General features: G+C 44.6%; 1 long non-coding RNA gene across 1 annotated transcript; it reads left to right on the top strand.

Moving 5' to 3' along the window:
- LOC116978805 lies at nt 1-23,314 on the top strand. Its single transcript, XR_004413562.1, has 5 exons — nt 1-130; nt 4,843-4,850; nt 4,935-4,940; nt 17,131-17,141; nt 23,303-23,314. It is a non-coding gene; the product is annotated as an uncharacterized LOC116978805 (long non-coding RNA).
- The last annotated feature ends 3,470 nt before the right edge of the window (nt 23,315-26,784 follow it).

Here is a 26,784-nt window from a genome sequence, read left to right as displayed (position 1 = left end):
GCTTCTGGTATTTAAGCTTCAGATGAGTCACCCGTCACCTGACACAGCTTGGCCAATCGGGTACAGGAGCCTTTAACCCCGTGATTCCTGACTCACAGCCACGCCTGCACTCAGGAGAAAACAGAAACAGGTGAGTACCCTATAACACCAGCAGAGGGAGCGCATAACAGTTATGCACCATCTACTACACATCCCAGTTGGAATGCAGCAGTGATCGGTGCACAGGGAGATCCCATGGGCATTCATGTGATGGCTGACCAGTGAATATCTTTATGGCATTGCTCCTACAGGTAGATATTTGGGTAAATACATCATTTGCTTTTCTTTAAACCATGCAGATTGTTTATGTTTGCCTGAAAAGAAAGGACTGGAGAAGTGTCCCAACCTGAAATGTTGTCCGTCCATTTCCCTCCACAAATGCGACCTGACCCGTTGAGTTATTTCAGCACTTTGTTGTTCACTCAAGATTTCAGTATCTACAGGCCCTGTGTCTCCTGGGAAAAAAATATTGGTTTGGTTTGCCTTGTATTTCTTTTGAACGCGTGAGCAAGTAAAACATAATTACAGCCACCCATAGGTTCAAACTTATAGCCATAATAGCCATAGTTCATAATTATAACCCCCCATAGGTTTGCCCATAGGTTCATTCTGTTCAAGTCATTCAGTGGTTGGAAGTATTACCCTCATTGGGTGCTTGAACTATTTTCAAAAACTTAGTTGCTGGTTAAGGAGAGAGGTTGTTGACAGGAGCTGAAATTCCTTCCATCTGAAATGACTAGGGCCAGTGCCAAAAATCTTCCATTTGGTATAGCATTCTGCCTCGGCAAATAGCCTCAGCTCTAGCTGAGAGGAACAGGCTGTGAGGTGTAATTATTCTCAGCCTCCCTTCCCAGCTACCTTCTCCCTCTTTGAGTGAAATTTCCAATTTAATGCCAATTTAGACAAATTAGGGACCGATTTATTTTGTGAACCCATGTCACAAGGAAATGATTGAGACTGCACAAACACATACATTTTACCATTTATATTTAATTTGATATCATATCTGTATGACAGCAGCAGTTTACTCATGACAAACCCGTTAGATTTTGTAGTCTTCTGTGATTTTCAATCGTCCATAATCCAACTGATCCCAATTACCAAATTCCATCAAATCTATTAATGCACCAGCACAAGTTTGCCTTGAGAATGTCATTCACAAAGAATGAAAACGAACACCTTGAATTCATAAACATTTGATTTTACACAATGCATTTTCTTTGGCTCTTGTCACAATAATATGAACAAGAATGGTTTAAAAATTAATAAGTAACACTAACATGTGCCTGATCCAAGTAGATTGATGATCTTTTCCTCCCCAAACATTTGTCCTTGCATCTTCAAATCGAATCAGGCATGTATGCACTTACAGCAATTACTAAATGCAAACAAGTTGTAATCCATTACCACCCTCCTGCTTATCTTTTCCGGAAATTCCTGTGAATTTCTGAGAATGCTGATTCTCAGAAAGTGAAATCATCATTCTGCATGCTTGCCAGTGCTCGAGAGAAAGGTCCTGCTAATGAGACTTATCCTTCCTTATAACAGACAACTGCCCAGGTGACATTTTTTATTCAATGTTCCAATCTCTGGGGTTTTAATCTGGAATGGTAGATGGATTAGTGGTTGATATTCAGATATCTCGTATCTAATACAGTTTATCATCCTTGTACCTCTTATATTGAAATCGGACAGAACATTAGAAAAAAGAACATGGAGTTTCAATTCTGTGGACATTAGTATTCATTTTGATTTATTATTGGTCATGTGTACAGTGCATGTTATCCAGGCAGATCATACCATACATGAGTACAAACAAATCATAGATGAGCAAAACAGTTAGTGCAAAAAGAAGAAAGTAACAGGAGTGTAAAATATAGTGCTACAGCTCCAAATAAAGTATATATTTTTTAAGTACAAGGGCCACAATGAGGTAGATTGGGAATATATCCTCAGCGTGTGAGAAGTCTGTTCAACAGTCTGCAAACAGCAGATGAGAATATTTTTTTAAATCTAGGGGCATGTGCATTGAAGCTTATGTATCCTCTGCTGATGATACATGTGAGAGGGTCCTGTATGAGTCTATGGCTCTACAACTATATGTTGATGTTCACTCTTTCTCTCAGCTTTTAATTTGTGTGGATAACTAATCAAGGAATGATTTTACATAATAGTCTTCTACTGTTTCTGACTGCAAGAGACCTACATTTGTTTTAACTAATCTTTTCCTCTTCACATATCTATAAAAACGTTTGCAGTCAGTTTTTTATGTTCCCTGCCAGTTTTCTTTCATAATCTATTTTCCCTTTCCTAATTAAGCCCTTTGTCCTCCTCTGCTGGATTCTGAATTTCTCCCAGTCCCCTGGTAGGTTGCTTTTTTAGGCTAATTTGTATGCTTCATCGTTTGTTTTGATACTATCCCTGATTTCCCTTGTTATCCACGGATGCACCACCTTCCCTGATTTATTCTTTTGCCAAACTGGGATGAACAATTGTTGTAGTTCATCCATGCAGTCTTTAAATGCCTTCCATTGCATATCCACCGTCAACCCTTTAAGAATCAATTGCCAATCTATCTTGGCCAATTCACGTCTCATACCCTCAAAGTCACCTTTCTTTAACTTCAGGACCCTTGTTTCTGAATTAACAATGTCACTCTCCATCCTAATGAAGAACTCAACCATATTATGGTCACTCTTGCCCAAGGGGCCACGTACAACAAGACTGCTAACTAACCCTTCCTCATTACTCAATACCCAGTCTAGAATAGCCTGCTCTCTCGTTGGTTCCTCTACATGTTGGTTTAAAAACTATCCCGCATACATTCCAAGAAATCCTCTTCCTCAGCACCCCTGCCAATTTGATTCACCCAATCTATATGTAGATTGAAGTCACCCATTATAACTGTTTTACCTTTGTTGCATGCATTTCTAATTTCCTGTTTGATGCCATCCACAACTCCACTACTACTGTTAGGTGGCCTGTACACAATTCCCACTAGCATTTTCTGCCCCTTAGTGTTTCGCAGCTCTACCCATATCGATTCCACATCCTCCAAGCTAGTCCTTCCTTTCTATTGCATTAATCTCCTCTCTAACCAGCAACGCTACCCCACCTCCTTTTCCTTTCTGTCTATCCCTCCTGAATATTGAATATCCCTGGATGTTCAGCTCCCAGCCTTGGTCATCCTGGAGTCATGTCTCCGTGATCCCAACTATATCATATTCATTAATAACTATCTGCACATTCAACTCATCCACCTTATTACGAATGCTCCTTGCATTGAGACACAAAGCCTTCAGGCTTGTTTTTACAACACTCTTACCCCTTATACAATTATGTTGAAAAGTGGTCCTTTTTGATTTTTGCCCTGGATTTGTCTCAAGTGACTCTTACTAATTTCTGCAGATGCACCTTGTATAGTATCTCATCAGGATGCATCACAACTTGGCTTGGTAACTGCTGTGCCCAACATGGGTAGAAATTACAGAAGGATGTGAATACAACCCAGTATATCAAGCAAACTAGCCTCCCCAATCTCTCCCGATTAACTCTATCATCACTTGATGCTGCCTCGGGAAAACAAACATAATCAAGGACCACTTATACCCCAGTCGTTCCTCTTCTCCCCTCTACTGTTGGGCAGAAGAGACATACTCTTGAAAGCAAGTGCCTCCAGATTCAAGGGGAAATTTCTTCCCCACTGTTATTGCTCTATTTAACAGATCTCTTACAATCTAAGGTAAACACAAAAAGCTGGAGTAACTCAGTGGGTCTCTGTTTGGTGCATTTCTGGTTGGTGCAGACAGCATCCTTAATATTTAAGGATGTATTCCCAATACCCCAATGTACCTCATGTGGGTCATGCACTCTTTCTTTCATCTACACTCTCTCTATGGCTGTACCACTATACTCTGCATGATTTAATTAGACTCATATATGGATGATTCCCCTGGATAGTATGCAAAACAGAGCATTTCACTGTATCTTGACACACAGGACAATAATTAACCAATATTGATAGAATAGTAAAGAAGACATTTGGTATGCTTGCATTTATTATTTAGGGCATTGAATATAAGAGTCAGGAGGACATATTGCAACTTTATAAAACACTGGTTTGGCTGTATTTGGAGTAATGTGTGCAGTTCTGGTTTTCCCATTGCAGGAAGGGTGTACTCTAGATACTTTGGTGAGGGTGCAAAAGAGATTTGTGTGGATTGGAGGGATTAACTATAAGGTAGGTTGGAAAACCTGGATTGTCTTCTTTGGAGTGTTGGAGGGCTGATGGACGCTTATAAAATTAAGAGAGGAATAGACAGTCAGAATCATTTTCCCAGAGTGGAAATGTCAAATGGCTAGAAGGTCAAAGGGGGAAAGATTAAAGGAGATGTTCTCCTTAACACAAGACGCTACAGATGCTGGAAGCCTGAGCAAAAATGAAAAGCTGGCCAGCCAGCATCTGTGGAGGGAATAGGACAGACAACAAGTCAGAGGGATCTATACTTCAGATTGATGTAGTAAAAGTGTGAAAGCTGGAGAAGAAAGAGGTTGGGGAGGAGGCAAAGTCTGACAAATGATAGGTTGATACAGATGGGGTGGAGGATGGTGTTTGGCAGATGGGTGCAGATGCTGCCTGACCCATTCAGATCCTCCAGCACTTTGTTTTTTTTGCTCCTGAACATTTGGAATTGGAATATTTATTGATGAGGAGACAAGGATTGTGGCAACTTACATCACATATAATAATTCCCCTGCTTTAGTAAGAGGGACTTCTAATAATTATGTCATATGCATTTTGAGAAGATTTAGTCAAATTAAAAATCAGTCAGATAATCAAAAAATAGTCAATTGAAAGTTGAATTTAAGAATTGGTGCTTGATTGCTGTTATCAGAGTACAGTTTTAGTTCATGACATCTATTTGACCGTAGAAGATTATTGGAGTATCTCATTTTCTTGCAATTGAACAAGTACTGTCTAGATTAGAGGTCAATGGTAATTTCAATTGTTGCCTTTAACTGGATATTAAAATGGAGATTGAAAGTTTTTTACCTTCCAAGCACCAACAGAAAGTCTTGTGCAACTTTCACAATAGCCTGCTCCATGGTGCATTAGTGTTTCCGGTGGTAGGTGCCTTGTAATGTCTCGGGTTTCATTTCCTACTGTCAGCATGTGTATCTTGTGTTGTCTGACTGCAGAATGAGAGAACATGAATCTGAACAGCCCGACCACCTCGAGCCCCCAGCCGCCAGACATAGACCCCCAGCCCCCTGTCCAGGAGGGGGAGTCGGTGGAAGAGGGGGAACAGGAGGAGGCATGGCAGGTGGTGAAAAGTAAGAAACACCATTGGTTTCTGCCCAAAGAGCCAAGGCCGGAGGGAACGGGAAAGTCTAAAAAAAGAGTCCTCTCCCAGACACATGCCAGCAACCTCTCCTTGTTGGAGGATGAGGGACATCGAGGACCCGACAACAGAGGCAGAGGAAGAAAACGGGCGAGGAGATCGAAAAGGGAAAGGGCATGCCTGTTGTCCTCCAGCTCTGGGAGACCAGGACCAGTGCAGCGGCGAATGGGCTCCAGCTCCGGGCGACCGGGAGCAGTACAGCGGCCAATGGGCCCCAGCTCCGGGAGACTGGGAGCAGTAAATCAGCCACCGTACCCCAGCGACAGGAGACGGAGGAGGCAGTGCTCCCAGAAGAGGGTGGAACAAGGAGGGTCCCTCTGACAACAACTCCAGCTACGCCAGAGGAGACCTCCTCTCCTTGAGGATGCCAGCACCCAGTATCTGAGCCCCGGAAAGGTGCTGCAATTCACCAAAGCGGTGGGCATGAGGGGACAAGATGACGGGCAGTGACTTTTTAAGAACAATGGAGCCAAAACTGGCATCGCTAAACGTGCGCAGTATGAAGAACATTGTGCGATGTGTAAACGCCTTGCAGTACCTGGCCAAGGTCACGGCGGACGTGATTTTTCTGCAAGAGTGCGGGCTGCCACACCTCCGCTGCTATCGGAGGTGGTCGCGATGGTGGCCCCACGGACTGTCGACATGGTCGGGGGGCAATGACTGTCGCGCTTCCGGTCTGGGGATCTTGCTGCAGGGAGGGAACTTCGCCATCACTGAGGTCAGGGAGGTGGTTGGGGGGCGTCTCCTCATGGTGGATGTTATGTACCGTGGCTCTCCGCTCCGGCTGATTAATGTGTACGCCTCACCCGTGCGGAGCGAGCGGCTGAATGTTCTCCAGCAGCTCCCACCGCTGCTGGCCACATCCCAGCCGCTTGCTCTGACCGGTGACTTCAACTGCATCATCAATGCGGCTAGACAACCACAGACTGGACAGCACCTCTACAAGCAGAAGGGGGAGATGAAGGATATAAGGAATTGGAGACCCATCACATTGTTGATTATAAGATCCTGTCTAAGGTCATCGCCAACCGGGTCAAGTCTGCTCTGGGACCAAACCTGTGCTGTACCAGGCAGGAAAATCACAGATAGCCTGGCGCTGCTGAGAGATACCATTGCCTACGTGCAGGACAGACGGGTGGATGCCTGCCTAGTCAGCTTGGACCAGGAGAAGGCTTTCGACAGGATATCGCACACGTCCATGAGGGACTTGCTCTCCAAAATGGGCTTTGGGATGGGAATCAGAAATTGAATCTAACTGCTCAACACCGATATCTGTAGCGCAGTCCCAATCAATGGGTGGGAATCAGACAGCTCCCCGTCAGGTCTGGAGTCAGGCAAGGTTGCCCTCTCTCCCCTGTCTTGTTCATCTGTTGTATTGAACCTTTTGCCGAGTCCATCAGGAAGGATGTGAGCATAAGAGGAGAGACATTGCCAGGCAGTGGGGGCATCTCAGGTCAAAACCTCCCTGTACATGGACGATTTTGTTATCTTCTACTCGGATCCAGGGTCAGTCCGCAGATTGATCAGCATCTGTGACCAGTTTGAGTCGGCCACGGGAGCCAGGGTGATCCGCAAGAAGAGCGAGGCCATGCTCTTTGGCAACTGGCCCGACCGATCTTCCGTCCCCTTCACCATCAAGCCTGATTTCTTGAAGGTGCTGGGGATCTGGTTCGGGGGGGCTAAGGTGTGTGACAAGAATTGGCTGGAACGGATAGCCAAGGTGCGGAAGAAACTGGATCTGTGGAAGCAGCGCTCCCTCTCTATAAAAGAAAATAAATTGGTCATCAGGTGTGAGGAGCTCTCGGGGCTGCTGTACTTGGCACAAGGTGTAGCTTGTCCCTCCCTCCTACACCACAGGGATCACCCGGGCCATCCTCCACTTCATCTGGGGGTCGAGGATGGACCGGGTGAGACGGGCCACAATGTACAAGTCGGCAGACAACGGGGGTAAAAGTTTGCCCAACGCGCCCTCACCCTGATGGCCACCTTCATGTGTGGCTGTATCAGACGGAGCGTAGAGCCAAGGCACGTGGGCACCAAGTGTCACTACCTGCTGAGGTTCTACCTGTCCCTGGTGTTGCGAAGGATGGGCCAAGCGCAGATGCCACGCAAAGTGCCAGTCAGCTGGACATTGCCGCACCATCTGTCATTCGTGGAAAGGTTCTTCTGGACAAACACCTTTGATCAGTTCCATCAGGCAGTGGTCAGCACAGAACGTCCTGCAGGCACTGCAGGGAAATGACTCCATGGATCCTGTGGCATGGTTTCCAGAGCAGACTGCCCAGCTTGTCTGGCGAAATGCCTCATTGCCAGAACTCACCAACAAGCACAAATGCTTGGCTGGTGGTGAGGGGAGCCCTCCCAGTCAGATCCTTCGAGCACCATCGGAACCTCACCACCAGCGCACGCTGCCCTATGGAGAGGAGACGGTTGCCCACCTCTTTGCAGAGTGTGGATTTGCAAAGACAGTCTGGAGAGGTTTACACGGGTCCCTGGCACGATTTATTTCGAACAGCTCCCTATCGATATAACAGTCCTTCAACATCCAGCCCACTCACAACGGGCATTTTCAACTTTTTTTCAATCTCATACCTTGCCGGAGATGTGATTGTTTTCCGGGTCGTATCTCCGGTCGCTCTGCGGCCTAACATCATGGAGCTGGAGGACTTGTTCGGGACTGACTTTAGACAATAGACAATAGACAATAGGTACAGGAGTAGGCCATTTGGTCCTTCGAGCCAGCACCGCCATTCAATGTGATCATGGCTGATCATCCCCAATCAGTACCCCGCTCCTGCTTCTCCCCATATATCCTGACTCCGCTATTTTTAAGAGCCCTATCTAGCTCTCTCTTGAAAGCATCCAGAGAACCGGCCTCCACCGCCCTCTGAGGCAGAGAATTCCACAGACTCACCACTCTCTGTGAGAAAAAGTGTTTCCTCGTCTCCATTCTAAATGGCTTACACCTTATTCTTAAACTTTGAGCTCGACCGCAGGGTGCGTGGACTTACCATCGGAGCCGATTCCTTGCCTGGGATCAACGCTCCCACCGCGGCCTGCGGACTTCAAGGAGCTCGCAGTCTCGGGAGAGACCGAGCCGGGAAGCTCCAAAAGCCGCACGATGTTCCGACCCGAGGTAGATCGCCCGGCGCGGGGGAGCTGAGATTCCCCCCCCCGATGCAGGAGCTTCATCGCCCCGACGAGGAGGCCCACCGCCGGCTACGGGAGTAAGATCGTCCCGTCAATGGAAGGTTAGAGGCCCCCGACTGCTGGAGGACAAAGAAGGGATGAGATTGAACTTTTTTTCACCTTCCATCACAGTGAGGAATGTGGAGAAGTCACTGTGGTGGATGTTTATGTTAAAATGTATTTTGTGTGTCTTGTTGCTTTTTATTGATGTGACCGTATGGCAAATTAAATTCCTCATATGTTGCAAAGCATACTTGGCTAATAAAGTATGATTATGATTATTATGATTTTGATTATGATTGATCTGAAGATATGTCCCTGACAGAGCAGCGAATGTGCTTGGTCACATCAATGGAGTTGAAGACCTGTATTTACCACTCCCACTTGAATGCATGTCCAAGTGTCCACTTGGTTCAGATTCTATCTTTCTTAGTTGATGCTGACTTCTCGAGGCTGGTGCAATATGTTTACATTGTCACACTTTACAAAACAATGGAAGCTCCATCAGTGCCATGTCCTTCTTCCCTTCACCTTCCAAACCAGGTCAATACCCGACTGCTTATTGGTGAGGTGGGGTGATGCAGATCAGACCTGCTGCCCTTTTTGTTTTCAGCACAACACTAATTTGGGCAGCTCTCAGAATGGACCGTGCCTCCCACTACTGGTCACTTGTCTGAACTACACTGTGTTTGCACATTTCTTGCCCACTTGTCACGTCAGCTTTACCATAACTCCATTCAATGAATGCGCTAGAGAATTCAACATCTGTTGCATTGGTCCAGAAAGTCCTAATCCTAATGGAGTTAATTAAACAGATTATTTTATTCATTTTTGAGATATATTATGTACTTTGCATTTATATTTAATTTGCCTAACCCAAATCACCCAATTCTAGACTCAATATATTTAACATATAAAGTGACTATTATGGCATCTCATTTGTTTCTAAAATGAACATTACTTTATACTTTAAATCAGAATACATTATAGTTCATGACTCATCATTTCTTGGATGATGCCTCTTTGGAAAGGGAGCAGTGGAGGATCAGAGGACAGATTTCCCCATTTTTAAATATTTTTAATAGTCTTAGAGGTTTCGAGTTTGATTTGTATGTCTTGGAGGAGCACAAATATAAACGCGGTTTAATCAATGTTGCCTTGGGAAAAAAAATGGCGGGATTGCTTGCTCTTTGTGGACCAAATTATTTCAACTTGTTTGTTTAGGGAAATCCCAAAATCACAAGAATAAAATTAAGTAGTTCGACCATCTATCAGGAAAGGGTATCGGTTCAATCAATTTATTAAATCCCTAAATGTTGCTGGAGCTGCAAGAGATCACCTTGTCCAAGAAGATAGGTAACCTGTAATATAATCAGGATCTATATATGATCTCCTGGACGTGTTTACCTAAAAGACCTTGCAAGGATGTTTGCAAATTTCTTTCTTCAATTGTCTATTTTTTATTATTGGCTTTATCTCGTCTCTGTGCTGTTGCTTTGAGCCACTGATGAAATTCTGAAATGCGCTCCTGAAATGGTTTTTAAATCTGATTATAATCTTCATCCCTACTATACAATGCATTACTAGCCCCATCTCTGTTAAAAGCACACATTATGATTCACAGCTGCAGCAATATGAATTGTGGATTGCAATCCTGCATTAAAATGCAAGCCATGTATCTTAAAATGGATGTTTTTCAACATTAAATAAATTAGTTCAGAATGGATTAATATTTTGAAAAACAAATACCTATGCACTTGTAAGCACAACATACAATTAGAGAGAGAGACAGCATATTTCAATCGTTTTATGTCCAGTCTATTGAAATGGAATAATCACTGATTTCAATTTGACTGATGTCTTTTCATATCGGACTACTCTCAATTCTGCCTTTGGCACACATTAAATTACAGATATGAACCAACATCCTTTTCATATGTAAGATCTGCTGTCATATACAGGCTATGCATATGCTTTTGTGACCTTTTCCATTAAATGAAACAAATTTGACTTTCTGGGGAGGATATTGAAGGACTGTTTGGAGTATATTTTTCTTTCCCTTGTAATACTAAGAATTGGTATTGTGTTACCACCCTGCTTCCTCCTCGAGAAGGTAGTATTTGTGAGCATGGCACTTTCAATTTCTTGTCTACGTGGCTTTCTGACAAATTGGACGGATTTGAGCTTTCTGAGACAGCTGCTAATAGGAAAGTTATGTTACAGAGCTAGAATTGCAGCTAATGTGTTCGTATCTCAGCAAGGTAATCTAAGAGTTTAATTCAAAGCTGTCTAGAATTAAGAGAATGAAATTGAAACTGCAGGTAGACAAAACTGCTGGAGAAACTCAGCGGGTGAGGCAGCATCTATGGAGCGAAGGAAATAGGCGACCCTTCTTCAGACTGATGTGAGGGTGTGGGGGGGCGGGGGCTGGAAGAAGAAAGGAAGAAAAAAAGGAAGAGGCGGAGACAGTGGGCTGAGGGGGAGCTGGGAAGGGGAGGAGAAAGCAGGGACTATCTGATGAGTCAATATTCATACCGCTGGGGTGTAAACTGCCCAAGCGAAATATGAGGTGCTGCTCCTCCAATTTACAGTGGGCCTCACTCTGGCCATGGAGGAGACCCAGGACAGAAAGATCGGATTTGGAATGGGAGGGGGAGTTGAAGTGCTGAGCCACCGGGAGATCAGGTTGGTTATTGCGAACCGAGCGGAGGTGTTGGGCGAAGCGATCGCCAAGCCTACGCTTGGTTTCACCGATGTAGAGCAGCTGACACCTAGAGCAGCAGATGCAATAGATGCAGGTGCAGAGGAGGTGCAGGTGAACCTCTGCCGCACCTGGAAAGACGGCTTGGGTCCTCGAATGGAGCCAATGGGGGAGGTAAAGCAACAGTGTAGCATTTCCTGCGGTTACAAGGGAAAGTGCCAGGAGAGGGGGTGGTTTGGATGGGAAGGGACAAATTGACCAAGGAGTTATGGAGGAAGCCGTCTCAATGGAAAGCAGACAGGGGAGGAGCTGGAAAGATGTGGCCAGTGGTGGGATCCCGTTGGAGGTGGCAAAAATGTCAGAGGATTATTTGTTGTATGTGATGGCTGGTAGGGTGGAAGGTGAGGACAAGGGGGACTCTGCCCTCGTTGCGAGTGGGGGAATGGGGAATGAAAGCAAAGTTACGGGGTATAGAAGAGACCCTGGTGAGAGCCTCATCTATAGTGGAAGAGGGAAACCTCCGTTTCCTGAAGAATGAGGACCTGGTTTGAAACACCTCATCCAGGGTGCAGATGCGGTGTAGACGGAGGAATTGGGAGTAGGGGATGAAGTCCTTACAGGAAGCAGGGTGGGAAGAAGTGTAGTCCAGATAGCCATGGGAGTCAGTGGGCTTATAGTGGATGTCGGTCAGAGTCTATCACCTGCAATGGAGATAGTGAGGTCCAGAAATTGTAGGGAAATGTCGGAAATAGTCCAGGTGTATCTGAGTATCGAATGGAAGTTAGTGGTGAAATGGATGAAGTCAGTGAGTTGTGCATGGGTGCAGGATGTAGCACTAATGCAGTCGTAGATGTAGCGGAGGTAGAGTTTGGGAATAGGGCCATCGTATGCCTCGAACAAAGATTGTTCGACGTACCCTACAAAGAGGCAGGCATAGCTTGGGCCCATGCGCATGCCCATAGCTACACCTTGTATTTGGAGGAAATGGGAGGAGTCAAACGAAAAGTTGTTAAGGGTGAGGACCAGCTCTGCTAGGCGGAGGAGAGTATCAGTAGATGGGGATTGGTTGGTTCTGCAAAAATTGAAACTGCCTTCCCTTTTCTTTGGGATATCGTGAAATAGACATTGAGGGCTGTTTGCCGAATAGGATGCCAGTTACTTGAGGTGTTCAATAAAATTAACCCATATACAGTCTATAATTAAACATTCATTCTAAACTCTGCTAAATATTTTCTAAGTATTAGCTCAAAGCATATCAAAGTGATTGCACAGTGGCATAGCGGTCGAGCTGCTGGTTTATAACACCAGAGACCCGGGTTCGATCCTGACTGCGGGTGCTGTCTGTATGAAGTTTATACATTCTCCAAGGTACCAAGAGACCAATGTGCAATAATGATATATAGCTCGGCACTTATCAATCTGAACACTGTGGAGCAGGTATTTTCAGAGTTGCAATAAAATGAAAGATAAATATTTTTCTGTGGTAATCTTACTGTGTAGACCTCTCTCTAAATTCAATGTAAGTTACTTCACTGCAGTCATGAACGTTCATTTGCAATAAAAAAATACACAAAAGAAAGTGACCACACTAGGTGACGTTATCTGCGAGCAAATTCCAACATTGTGCAAAACCTCATAACATTGTTTATTTTAATATATAGCATCTTCCACATCTTCATAATATCCCAGACTCCCAGGGGAGAAAGCAGGAATGGGGTATTGATTCTGGATGATCAGCCAGGATCATATTGAATGGCGGTGCTGGCTCGAAGGGCCAAATGACCTACTCCTGCACCTATTTTTCTATGTTTCTATGTTACTATCTTGAAGTCCTGTTATTGCAGTATTGTAATAAAGCCAAATTTTATTGCAGAACATTAAGAAATGTTAACCAACAGCATTGATTTAAATTTAATGTTATACCTACAGAGTGCTTGATCAGTTATCAAAAATCCAGGAATTGCAAAGGCATGGAAGGAGATAAAATGCCAACTCTTTTTGGAGGTAATCCAGTCAATTCCATAGTTCTGAAATTTTGTGCATCCCAGTTAATGTTTAATCAGCAACTATTTAAACAATTCTGTTTTGAAAGTCACAATTGGATCTGCAGCCAATGTGCCTTCAGGTAGTGCTGCCAAATCATAACTATACTCTACATTCAGCCTTCTTCTCTTCACCCCTGGCTCTTCCAATTATGTTTCAGATGTGCACTCTGGCCATTGATTACTTTGCTCATAAGAACAAATCCACTTTGCTTACGAAATGTGTAGGAAGGAACTGCAGATACTGATTTAAACCGAAGATAAACACAAAATAAAGGAATAGATTACATTTTCTGAAGAAGGGTCTCAACCTGAAACGTTACCTATTCTTTTTCTCCAGAGATGCTGTCTGACCCACTGAGTTACTCCAGTGTTTTGTCTATCTTCACTTCTCAAAGCAGTGCCATTCTCTGCCATCCTAGAGGCAGTTCTTCCCAAAGCTCATTGTGATGCCCTCTTTATCTACTACAGCAGAAAAAGAATGGCTTTTAGGATCCCTATAAATCCCCTCTCTGTCTCTCTTTCAACAGTGGCAGGCACATATGTCACTGTAGCTCATCTGTTCCTGGTTCTTGGAGATGGGCTATTATCCATGGGGTATACTTTGAATGTACAACAGTACACCACAGGAACAGGCCCTTCCTATGTCTGCACTGACCATGATACCAATTTAAACTAATCCTATCTTCCTGGACATGATTCACATCCATCTATTTACTGCCTGTTTATGTTCCTTTCAAAATGCCTCTTAAAATTTGCTACCGTATCTGCTTCTACCACCTTCTTTGGAAATGCAATCCAGGCCGCAACTAAAAAAAATGCTTGCCTTGCACATGACCTTCAAACATTCCCATCTCACCTTGAATTCATGCTCTCCAGTATAAATTTGGCATTTTCATCCCAGGTAAAAGACCGACAGTCTACCCTATCTATGTCTTACATCATGTTACACTCTGCTATAAGGTCACCACTCAGCCTCTTCATCATGTGTTAGCTACCCAGTCCCTTAACACTTTTTCTGGAATTTTTTTGAGAAACCAGAGTTAAGGATGGACAAATCATAGATACTTAGAGCAAATCTGGGATTTTCGTGGTGTATTTTATTTTCTGCAGCAGTTCAGACATAATTCAATGAATATCCCTTTACGAAAGTTGAAGGGATCAATTGGAGCTCATGATGTTATCAAGTTTACGATGCTCTTCACTTCTGAGACCAGCAACGTGAGGCAACCAGATAGCTCTGCCAAATTTGTATGAATTCCCCCCCAAAAAATGTCCTTGTGAATGTCTACCTAGTTTGTCCTTTGGTGTCAGTGTACAAAAGAAAATGCTGGCAAATAAACTGGTGGCATTAAGGGCCTGTCCCACTTGGGCGACCTAATCTGCGAGTTCTGGCGAGTTTGCCCTCGACTCATACGCGCAGCCTGGTCGACACAAGGTCGTAGGAGGTCTTCGGAACTCCCCTTCATGCTCGAGAGTAATCCCCGCGTACTCGAGGCCTCAGCTGGGTCGCGGCATTTTTTTCAATATTTTTAAAAATGCCCGCGAGTAAAAAAAGGTCGCCATGGAAAAAATCGATACTTTTTTTACTCGTAGTAGGTCGGCATGTTAGTCGTAGATAATCGAGGGTAATTGAAGGTAGTCGAAGGTAGTCATAGATAGTTTTCATCATAGTCGAAGGGAGGTCGAAGGAGATCGAAGGAGGTCATCTTCACTCTCCACTTTCGGGGTCCAATTTTCCCGAAGTTAGTCGTAGCTAGTCATAGCTAGTCGTAGCTAGTCGAAGCTAGTCTTCAACATAATCGAAGGAGGTCGAAGGAAGTCTTCTACATAGTCGAAGGAGGTCTTCAACATGTCATTTTTTCAAACTCTTCTAAACTCGCCAATTAGGTCGCCCAAGTGAGACCTATTTGGTCAGCACTTTCCCAAGCCAAATACCTTGATGGATTGTAGATACAAGGAATTACATGAAAGGACACAAAGTGCTGGAGTAACTCAGCAGGTCAGGCAGCACCTCTGGAGAACATGGATGCGTAACGTTTCGGGTCGGGATCCTTCTTCAGACTTGGGAGTGACTTCAGCCACTTTAGTGAGGCACATTCTGCTCCCTTTGCCAAAGGTATCCTCAGGCTCCTTATAATTCTTTACGTATTATGCTTGTGGGTCTTGTTACAATTTTCAAAGTGCAAAACTGGACTCCATGACACACTGGCATATCCAATTCACCACCATGTTATGGAGACACAACATTTTATAGTAATTACAATGTTAATTACCTAAATGAAAACTAAATCATCCAATGCTGCAAAAGAAAGAAAGCATAGTATTGAGACAAGAGGATGACATTTCATCAGGCATTCATAGAGTCAAACATCATACAAACAGGCCCTTCGGCCAAACTAATCCATGCCAACCAAGATGCTCCATCTACACTAGTCCCATCTGCCTACATTTGGCACATGTCTCTCAAAATCCTTCCTCTCCATGCATCTATCCAAGGATCTGAGGGTTAATTGTTTATGCCGACTTTGTTATTGGGAACACGCTGATGAAAATTGTGTTGGAATCAGACACTGTTGCCACCTTTGTGCTGGAGGCATTTAGACAAATACTTAAATAGGCAAGGCATGGAGTGACTCAGTCCTATTTTGGGCAAATGGACAGTGTAGATGGTCAATAAAGATCAGAGTGGACATGGTGGGGTGAAAGGGCTGTTTCTGTGCTTCAGTGTTTGAGGGAAGACAATGTCAGCTTGATTTATTTTTTTAGTGACCAATTTTCCTGAGATTTTCAATGTTAAATCTGCAATGTTCGTCTTTTTTCATTGTTAGTTATTGTCTTGTATTGAACCAATACAGAAATATTGCTTGTTAAGAGAACATGTAATTGTATGGTATCTTTCAGGACCCAAAGTACTTTGTAAGCACGTTGTAAGTACTCTTACTGCTGTAAAGAAGAGAACATACTGTAAGATCGTTCAAATTGCAAACTAATTATGAACGATAAATGAACGATGTTGACTGAAGGATATGTTGTTCAGGGAACCAGAGGATTCCTTTATTCCTCCTGAAATACACTCAGGAATGTTTTACCTGTAGGTGAAAGGCAAATGGAGCCTCAATTTATAATATATTGTACTGAAAATTCAGTCCAGATTACGAACACGTGTCTCTGGAGTAGAGGTTGACTCGTTCTTGTTGAGTTGTTGGTCTTCATTTATAAACGTGCAAGCTGGTCCTGTTACATTACACAACATCAAATGGTGAATTCTCTAAAGTTTGAAGGAAAAACAGGGTACCAGTGACTTTAATGTGTCGATAGTTACTGAATGAGAATATTGATTTGCTATCCAGGAGAACCCCCTAAGCAGAGAAGCCACAAATTAAAGCAATTAGATTTGGGATTTAAAAAGAATTCCTTGCATTGCACGTGAAGAAAATTTGTCGAACATTATTTCCCATGATGAATTAAATCATTCTTAGTGTAAGTATTGCACGACATCTTTGTCTTCTTCCAAGGCATGTTCTTACTTTTGTTAATACATAATATATCTGATTTGCTATAAATGAGTTTGCATGGCTATCAGCCATGAAGGCAGAATTTAAAAGTTGAAGAAATTATACTTGTTAAATATTTTCAAAATGCATAACTATAACTTCAATGGATTTAATAAAAACATTGAAACTTTTTGCAGAATTGATAATATTCTGTGAATATCGATAACCAAATAAATTAGATCAGTGACTGATGAACAAAGTAGGATCCACCGTCTCTGCCATTGGTGGGACAAATACTTTACAGAGCAGATGGGTGGGCATTAGGAATGTGTACATTGATCTTTTGAATCCTCCTGACTTGAGATTTTGAGTGTCACTCCAAATGCATTACCCCATCTCCATTATCAGCCTGGAATTTCTGGGAGTCACTGGGGAGGTTGTACTTTCCCAAGGAGGCTTGGAGAGCATCCTTGAATTGTTTCCTCACCCGACCTGGTAATTCATAATCATAATAATCATCATACTTTATTAGCCAAGTATGTTTTACGTACTAGGAATTTGATTTGCCATACAGTCATACCAATAAAAAGCAACAAGGCACACAAAATACATTTTTACATAAACATCCACCACACTGACTCCTCCACATTCCTCACTGTGACGGAAGGCGAAAAAAAAAGTAAATCTCTCCCCTACTTTGTTCTCCCACGGTCGGGGGCCTCGAGCCTACCATTCACGGGACGATCTTGGCTCCCGTAGCCGGCGGTCGGGCCCTCCGCAGCAGTGCGATCAAGCTCCCGCATCGGGGGGATCTCAGCTCCCCCATGCCGGGGCTAGTTGAACCTCTTGCAACTTTGGAGCTTCCCGACATCAGTCTCCACCCGAGACTGCAAGCTCCTCGATGTTGAAATCCGCAGACCACAGTTGGAGCGTCGATCCCAGGCAAGGGATCGCATGCTCCGTTGGTAAGTCCACAGTCCCGCAGTGGGGCTCAAAGTCAGTCCCGAGCAAGGCCGCCAGCTCCATGATGTTAGGCCGCAGAGCGACCATAGATACGAGCCGAAAAACAATCGCATCTCCGGCAATGTAAGAGATTGAAAAAAAGGGAAATCTTGTTCCACATCCAAGAAGTAAACATGTTGATCCCTCTGGGAAATCCATCCCATCCCCAACCCCTGTGCTCTCTGGAGTACAGAAATTAATTTAGGGACTAATCTATCCCAGTTAGAATCAACTAACTCAACATTGCCCAATGCTTGCACTGGAACAAAATGATTCAAGGCTACATGAGGTTGTGCACTGGGGTCTCAAGGGTGCTATCACTTAATTCAAATATAGTGTAGAAGTGCAACCTCATTTATGTTTTCATTAGGTAATCAATCATAATGTGTGGAATAACATTTTCATATTGAAAGAACAGTTCCCTAATGTAGGACAGAATAATATATTAGTATATAATAACAGATCCCTTGTATTTGTTATGGACGCAATACAAAAATCAACATTGGTGGCACAGTGGCACAGCTGATAGAGCTGCTGCCTCACAGTGCCAGAGACCTGGGTTCGATCCTGACCTCCGGTGCTGTCTGCGTGGAGTTTGCATTTTCTCCCGCATGGGTTTTCTCTGGGCGCCTCGGGTTCCTGCCCCATCCCAAAGACGTGCAGATTTTGTAGGTTAATTGGCCTCTTTAAATTGCCCCTAGTGCATGGGGAGTGAACAAGTGTGAACAGGTGATCAATGGGCGGCGTGGATTTGGTGGGCCGAAGGGCCTGTTTCCATGCTGTATCTCTAAACCCTAAATTTACACCGGACCAGAAGCTCTTAAAAGCCCTTATCTCTGTACCTTTGAAAAACACAACAAAATGTTATATTAATCAAATTTTCGTGCAGTATAACTGTTGGATGAAGATGACTGGAAAGTAATACTCTTGCTCTAACTCCCTCATTCAAGGCATGCTCAGTGTAATCCATTACATGATTAACCAGCTCACTTCACATTAAATCTAGTTACTAGTGGACTGTCAATACTCTAATCCCCTTCAACTGTCGAAGATTACCTTAAAATCATTTGGGGATCAAACGGGATTCAAAAAATGACCTTGAGAAGTTATTTTGCACATAAAGCTGAATCTATTGATTGTGTGAAAGGGAGTTTTGATTGTTGATAGCAGTTGTTGAAAGAGCGTATAATTCATCTGGAGAATGTGAATTAGAACTTGCACGGCACAGTCGTATTGATTGTTGTGGAATGCCATGAAAGTGATAGAAGTGATAGATTGATCAATATACTTATAGCTTATTCATTGGGCCTTGATGTTGACCCTTGACCTGTGCACCCTCAGTAGTTGTTCCTTGTATTCAACCTTCTTTACTTTTCATCATTCTCCCTCTAAATCTATGTCTATAAAGTTTGAGCAATGAAGAGAGATTAGACTATTAATGAATGGGATAATGGACTGAAATATACTGCACAGAAACAGGCCCTTCAGCCCACCGCGACTACCTATCTACACTAATCTTACATTAATCACACCTTTTAAAATTCTCCCCACATTCCACACTACCCCTAGATTCTACCATTTGTCTACATGTTAAGGGAAACATAGCAACCACTTAATATTCCGACCAACACACCTATGTGATGTGGTAGGAAACCGACATACCTGGAAGAATCCCAAGAGGTCACAGGGAGAGTCTTCTTCACCTTCTTCTTTCGTGTCCATCTTTCATGTTTCAAATGTTGACATCGCTGTCATCGTCCGTCCTGAAAAGGACGCAAGCTTTTGGCGACAATCAGTGGGAGCCATCACTTGTTGCAATAGATTATGGTGGTAGCAGAATTAGCTCGGGATACTTCCAGTTTCCAGCCCCGCGACGTGGACACTTATGCTATGGGACCAATAGGGAGAATAACACACAGACAGACCTGAGGTCAGAATATAAACTGAGCCTCCTGCATGAGAGGCAATGGCTTTACGAACAGTGCCGCAATGCCAATCACATATCACTAAACTTGTTTCATTTTTATATTTTACTAGACTAAGTGGGACCCGCTGGGTCCCATGTTCACACGGGAGGGCTGGTCCCCCGACGCAATATTCCACCTCTCCACCAATTCCAATATTGGTGGCCAGTGGGGGGGCTTTCTGGAGTGCTGGTATGGGTTCTTGGGGTGGCAGCTCAGTCCCTCAAGTCTGATCTGCTGGCAGCTCACTCACGCTGGTGGGCTGGTAGTTGACTCATGACTATTCCTTGAAATTCCATTTCAAGCAGGGTGCAAGGCCACCAAATTCAAATCCATGTTCCTACCATTTCAAGCAGGTTGCAAGGCCACCGAATTCAAGTGCAGTTTCATACCACTTCAAGCAGGGTGCAAGGCCACCAAATTCAAGTGCAGTTTCCAACCACTTCAAGCAGGGTGCAAGGCCACTGAATTTAAGTGCAGTTTCATACCACTTCAAGCTGGATCCAAGGCCACCAAATCCAAGTGCAGTTTCATACCACTTTCAGCAGGGTGCAAGGCCACCAAATTCAGTGCAGTTTCATACCGCTTCAAGCAGGATGAAAGGCCGCCAAATTCAAGTGCAGTTTCATACCATTTCATGCAGGGTGAAACCACCATAAAACCACATAACACATCAAACTCACAGTTCAGTAGACATTTAGTGTGTTCAGTTGATTCACAGCTCAGACAGAGTCGTGACCTCTCCCTCCCCCATCATGCAGAGACTGAGCCACACCCACACTTCCGGGTTTTATAACCCCTCCCCCTCCCACAGGAAAAGGTTTGGCATTCATGGCGTGATTGACAGGAGAGAGATTCTCAAAATATTTTAAACACTATTAACACTTTTATTTTTCATTAATGGGAAGAATTCTCTGCACCTGCTGAGCAGAGGCGGACTGAGTAAGATGGCCAAAAATCACAGCCGTAAGTGGTAGCATTTTATCTAAAATCAATATACAGTGCAAACAGGAAGTAAGTGCATTTGCAGTAGTGCCTTTTAACTTCAAGCCAAAGCACCCAAGCCACCATTTGCAGTAAGTAGTGCCTTTCAACTTCAAGCCAAAGCATCCAAGCCACCATTTGCAGTAAGTAGTGCCTTTCAACTTCAAGCCAAAGCAACCAAGCCACCATTTGCAGTAAGTAGTGCCTTTCAACTTCATGCGACCATTTGCAGTAAGTAGTGCCTTTCAACTTCAAGCCAAATCACCCAAGCCACCATTTGGAGTAAGTAGTGCCTTTCAACTTCAAGCCAAAGCACCCAAGCCACCATTTGCAGTAAATAGTGCCTTTCAACTTCAAGCAAAGCACCCAAGCCACCATTTGCAGTAAGCAGTTCCTTTCAACTTCAAGCCAAAGCACCCAAGCCACCATGTGCAGGAAGTAGTGCCTTTCAACCACATGCCACCATTTGCAGTAAGTAGTGCCTTTCAACTTGAAGCCAAAGCACCCAAGTCACCATTTGCATTAAGTAGTGCCTTTCAACTTCAAGCCAAAGCACCCAATCCACCATTTGCAGTAAGTAGTGCCTTTCAACTTCAAGCCAAAGCACCCACATCACCATTTGCAGTAAGCAGTTCCTTTCAACTTCAAGCCAAAGCACCCAAGCCACCATGTGCAGGAAGTAGTGCCTTTCAACTTCAAGCAAAACACCCAAGCCACCATGTGCAGCAAGTAGTGCCTTTCAACTTCAAGCAAAACACCCAAGCCACCATTTGCAGTAAGTAGTGCCTTTCAACTTCAAGCCAAAGCTCCCAAGCCACCATTTGCAGTAAGTAGTGTCTTTCAACTTCAAGCCAAAGCACCCAAGCCACCATTTGCAGTAAGTAGTGCCTTTCAACATCATGCCAAAGCGCCCACACCACGATTTGCAGTAAATAGTTCCTTTCAACTTCAAGTCAAAGCACCCAAGCCACCATTTGCAGTAAGTAGTGCCTTTCAACTTCATGCCACCATTTGCAGTAAGTAGTGCCTTTCAACTTCAAGCCAATACACCCACGCCACCATTTGCAGTAAGTAGTGCCTTTCAACTTCAAGCCAAAGCACCCAAGCCACCATTTGCAGTAAGTAGTGCCTTTCAACCTCAAGCCAAAGCACCCAAGCCACCATTTGCAATAAGTAGTGCCTTTCAACTTCAAGCCAAAGCAACAAGCCACCATTTGCAATAAGTAGTGCCTTTCATCTTCAAGCCAAAGCACCCACGCCACGATTTGCAGTAAGTAGTGCCATTCAACTTAAAGCCAAAGCACCCAAGCCACCATTTGCATTAAGTATTGCCTTTCAACTTCAAGACAAAGCAGCCAAGCCACCATTTGCAGTAAGTAGTGCCTTTCAACTTCAGGCCAAAGCTCCCAAGCCACCTTTGCAGTAAGTAGTGCCTTTCACCTCAATGACCATTTGCAGTAAGCAGTGCCTTTCAACTTCAAGCCAATACACCCACGCCACCAAGAAGTGCCTTTCAACTTCAAGCCAAAGCACCCAAGCCACCATTTGCAGCAAGTAGTGCCTTTCAACTTCAAGCTAAGCACCCAAGCCACCATTTGCAGTAAGTGGTGCCTTTCAACTTCAAGCAAAGCACCCAAACCACCATTTGCAGTAAGTAGTGCCTTTCAACTTCAAGCCAATACACCCACGCCGCCATTTGCAGTAAGTAGTGCCTTTCAACTTCAAGCCAAAGCTCGCAAGCCACCATTTGCAGTAAGTAGTGCCTTTCAACTTCAAGCCAAAGCACCCAAACAATCATTTGCAGGCAGTGCCTTTTTACTTCAAACGAACCATATTTTCATTTTCAAACCACATTTAGGGGACTCACAGTTGTGTAGGCATTTGTTCAGTGTTATTCAGAGCTCAGAGAGACATGAACCTTGGCTTCATCCATCTTGCAGATACTGAGTGAGGTTTTATAGTCCCTCCCCCTCCCTCCAGCAGGGGCAACAGAGAGAATGGTGAATTTAAAAAAAACATTAACATCTCTCTGATATGTCATTGATGGGAAAAATCCTCTGCACCTGTAAGGCGGAGTGGAGCTCTGAACGAGGTGGCCAAAAATGACGGCCGTAGGTGGCGGCGTTTTGTCGGAAATTGCATCACAGTGGGCCAAAAGCAGTCAAGATCAGAGTTTAATAATATACAGATAGACCGAATCCCCTCAAAGTGTGGTTGCGCGGGTGGGGGGGGGGGGGGGGGGGGGGCTGCGGCATCACACACACACTAACCACCCCCACACAAATACACACTAACCACCCCCCTTAATATTATATTAATATTATTCATTGGGAGAGGGGAGAGAGGGGGTGGGGTAGAAGAGGGGAGAGGGAGGGGGGAGATGGGGGTGAGAGGGGTGGAGAGAGGGGGGAAGGGAGGGGGAGATGGGGGAGAGTGGGGAGGGGGTAGAGAGAGAGGGCAGAGAGAGAGGAGGCAGAGATAGAGAGAGAGGGGCAGAGACAGAGAAAGAGGGGCAGAGACAGAGTGAGAGGGGCAGAGACAGAGTGAGAGGGGCAGAGACAGAGTGAGAGGGCAGGGGCAGAGAGAGAGGGGGAGAGAGGCGGGAGAGGGGGATAAAGAGGGTAGCGAAGGGGAGGCAGAGAGGGGTGAGAGGGGGAAAGGGGGGTAAGAGGGGGGTGAAGAGGAGGGGAAAAGGGGGGAAAGAGGGGAGAAGAGGGAGTAAAGGGGGGAAGAGGGGGCGGAGGGGGGGAAGAGGGGGGAAGATGTGGGGAAAGAAGAAGAGGAGGGGGGGAGAGGAGGAAGGGATCAGGGAGAGGGCAGCGGGTCATGCGTCAACCAAAGGACTTCAATGGCTTCAATCCAGAGCCCAGGGGGAGGAAGGTTCATCACAGAGGAGGGCTGATTCCAAATGCTCCCGTTGGCGGCTCCTAGCTGCAGGCTTCAGGGGGGGCGGTAGAGGGGTCGGAGGGTGACGTCTCTTGCAGCGCATGGAATACAGCGCGAGCAGAGCCATTGTGACAGACCCAACTCATTTATTTTCAAAGATTTGTGAAAATTTTCATAAATAACTCAAGAAATAAAGCTTGATTTTTGACTAGACCGGATAAATCTCTACAGGAATATAACCATCAGGCTTTTTAGCAGTACGATCACACGATCGCACGCACGCACGCACGCACGCACGCACGCACGCGCACACACGCACGCACACACGCACACACACACTCACACACACACACACACATACGGATGGTGTTTAACTTGGAGAGGAACATGCAGGTGGTGGTGCTCCCGTGCACTTTCTGGCTTTGTTCATCTTGTTGGTAGATGTGACTAGTTTGGGAGGTGCCATCAGAATGCCAAGAACAAATGGTTAGACAGCCCCTTGTTGGAAATACTAATTGTTAGACACTTATGTGGAATGAATGTTACTTAAGGTCATAAGGAATAGGAATAGAATTAGGCCGTTCAGCCCATCGTCTATTCCGCCATTCAATCATGGCTAATCTATCTCTCCCTCCTAACCCCATTCTCCTGCATTCTCCCAACAACCTCTGACACCTGTATTAATCAAGAATCCATCCATCTCTGCCTTAAAAATATCTTCTGACGGCCTCCACAGCCTCTATGGCAAAGAATTCCACAGATTCACCACCATCTCACTGAAGAAATTTCTCCTCATCTTCTTAAAAGAATGTCCTTTAATTCTGAGGCTATGACCTCTAGTCCTAGATTCTCCCACTAGTGGAAACATCCTCTCCACATCCACTCTATCCAAGCCTTTCACTATTCTGTTTCAATGAGGTCCCCTCTCATTCTTCTAAACTCCAGCGAGTACAGGCCCCGTGCTGACAAACGCTTATCATATGTTAACCTACTCATTCCTGGGATCATTCTTGTAAACCTCCTCTGGACCCTCTCCAGAGCCAGCACACCCTTCCTCAGGTATGGTGTCTAAAATTGCTCACAATATTCCGAATGTGGCCTTACCAGCACCTTATAGAGCCTCAGCATTACATCCCTGTTTTTGCATACAAGCCCCCTTGAAATACATGCTAGCATTGAGTTTACTTTCTTTAGTGCCGATTCGACTTGCAGATTAACTTTTTGGGAATCCTGCACCAGCACTCCCATGTCACTTTCACACCTACAATTTCTGGATTCCCACCTCATTTAGAAAATAGTCTGCGCCTTTATTCCTACAACCAAAATATATGGCTGCACACTTTGCTCCACTATCCTCCATCTGCCACTTCTCTGCCCACTCTCCCAACCTGTCCAAGTCCTTCTGCCTAGTCTCTGCTTTCTCTATACTACCTGCCCCTCCGCCTATTTTTGTATCATCTGCAAACTTTTCCACAAAGCCTTCAATCCCCTCATCCAAATCATTAATAACGTGAATAGAGGCCTCAGCACTGAGCTTTGCAGAACTCCGTTAGTCACTGGCAGTCAACCAGAGAAAGCCCCCTTTATTGCCACTCTTTGTCTTCTGACATCCAGCCAACCTGCTATCCATGCTAGTATCTGCCGATGGACACCATGGGCTCTAATCTTCCTAAGCAGCCTAATGTGTGGCACCTTATCAAAGACTTTCTGAAAATCTAAGTAAACAACATCTACTGACTCTCCTTTGTCTGTCCTGCTATTTTCTTCTTCAAAGATTTCCAGCAAATTTGTCAAGCAAGACCTCCCCTCAACAAAGCCACGCTGACTTCTGCCTATTTTATCGTGAGCTTCGAAGTACTCCGTAAACTCATCATTTATAATGGACTCTAAAATCTTAGCAACCACCGAAGTCAGTCTAACCGGCCTAAAGTTCCCACAATTCTACCTTGCTCCCTCTACGTGCAGCGGGGTAATATTGGCAACTTTTCAATCATCTGGGACCATTCCTGACTCTAGTGAGTCTTGAAATAACACTATCAATGCCTCCACAATCTCCAAAACCACCTCTTTCAGAACCCTAGGGTGCAGTCCATCTGACCCAGGTGACATATCCACCTTCAGCCCTTTCAGCTTCCCAAGCACCTTCTCCCTAGTAATAGCCACTCCACTAACTTCCACTCCCTGACTCTCTTGAATTTCAGACACGTTGCCGGTGTCTTCCACTTTGAAGACTGATGCAAGAAAAGTTATTCAACTCCTCTGCCATTTCTTTATTCCCCATTATCACTTCTCCTGCATAATTTTCTAGTGGTCCAACATCCACTCGTGCCTCTTTCTTCCTCTTTATATAACTGAATATACTTGTCGGTAACCTATCCATAAATCATGCAGCACGCAGGCATGAACTGTTTATTTTTAGTTTGGAGATACAGCATGGAAACACTGAGTCCTCTCAGAGAACCATTCACCCATTCACACTAGTTCCATGTACACTCACTTTTGAATCCACTCCCTACACACATAGGGGCAAGTTACAGAGACCAATTAACCTACACACGTGCAAGTCTTTAGGATGTGGGAGGAGCACCCAGAGGAGACCCTTGCGGTCACAAGGAGAACACACAAACACCACTCAGAGGGCAGCCGAGGTCAGGTTCAAACCCAGGTCTCTGGCTTTATGAGGGAGCACCTCTACCAGCCACGCCACCGTGACAATTTTTGCTAAGGAGTTGTAAATAAAATTGAACATTCTACAACCAACTTCTACATCACTCTGACATTATGATGAAACTCATTGATGCAGTAGCTGAAGATGGTTAGGTCGAGGACATGCCTTGACGTCACCCATTAAGTCTGAAAAAAGGTCTCGACCCGAAACATCCCCAATTCCTTCTCTCCAGAGATGCTGCATGTCCCACTGAATTATTCTAGCATTTTGTATCTATCTTCCATATATAAACAGCATCTGGAGTTCCATCCTGCACAGAAATATAACTTGTTGTATTTAAGATTAATAACAAAGTTGTTGATGTGGATGAACCTTCAGTATCTGATATTTTCACCCAAATTATAGAAATA

This window comes from Amblyraja radiata, chromosome 11, assembly GCF_010909765.2.
Source record: "Amblyraja radiata isolate CabotCenter1 chromosome 11, sAmbRad1.1.pri, whole genome shotgun sequence".
Lineage (NCBI taxonomy): Eukaryota > Metazoa > Chordata > Chondrichthyes > Rajiformes > Rajidae > Amblyraja > Amblyraja radiata.
This window is presented reverse-complemented; position numbering and strand designations above follow the sequence as displayed.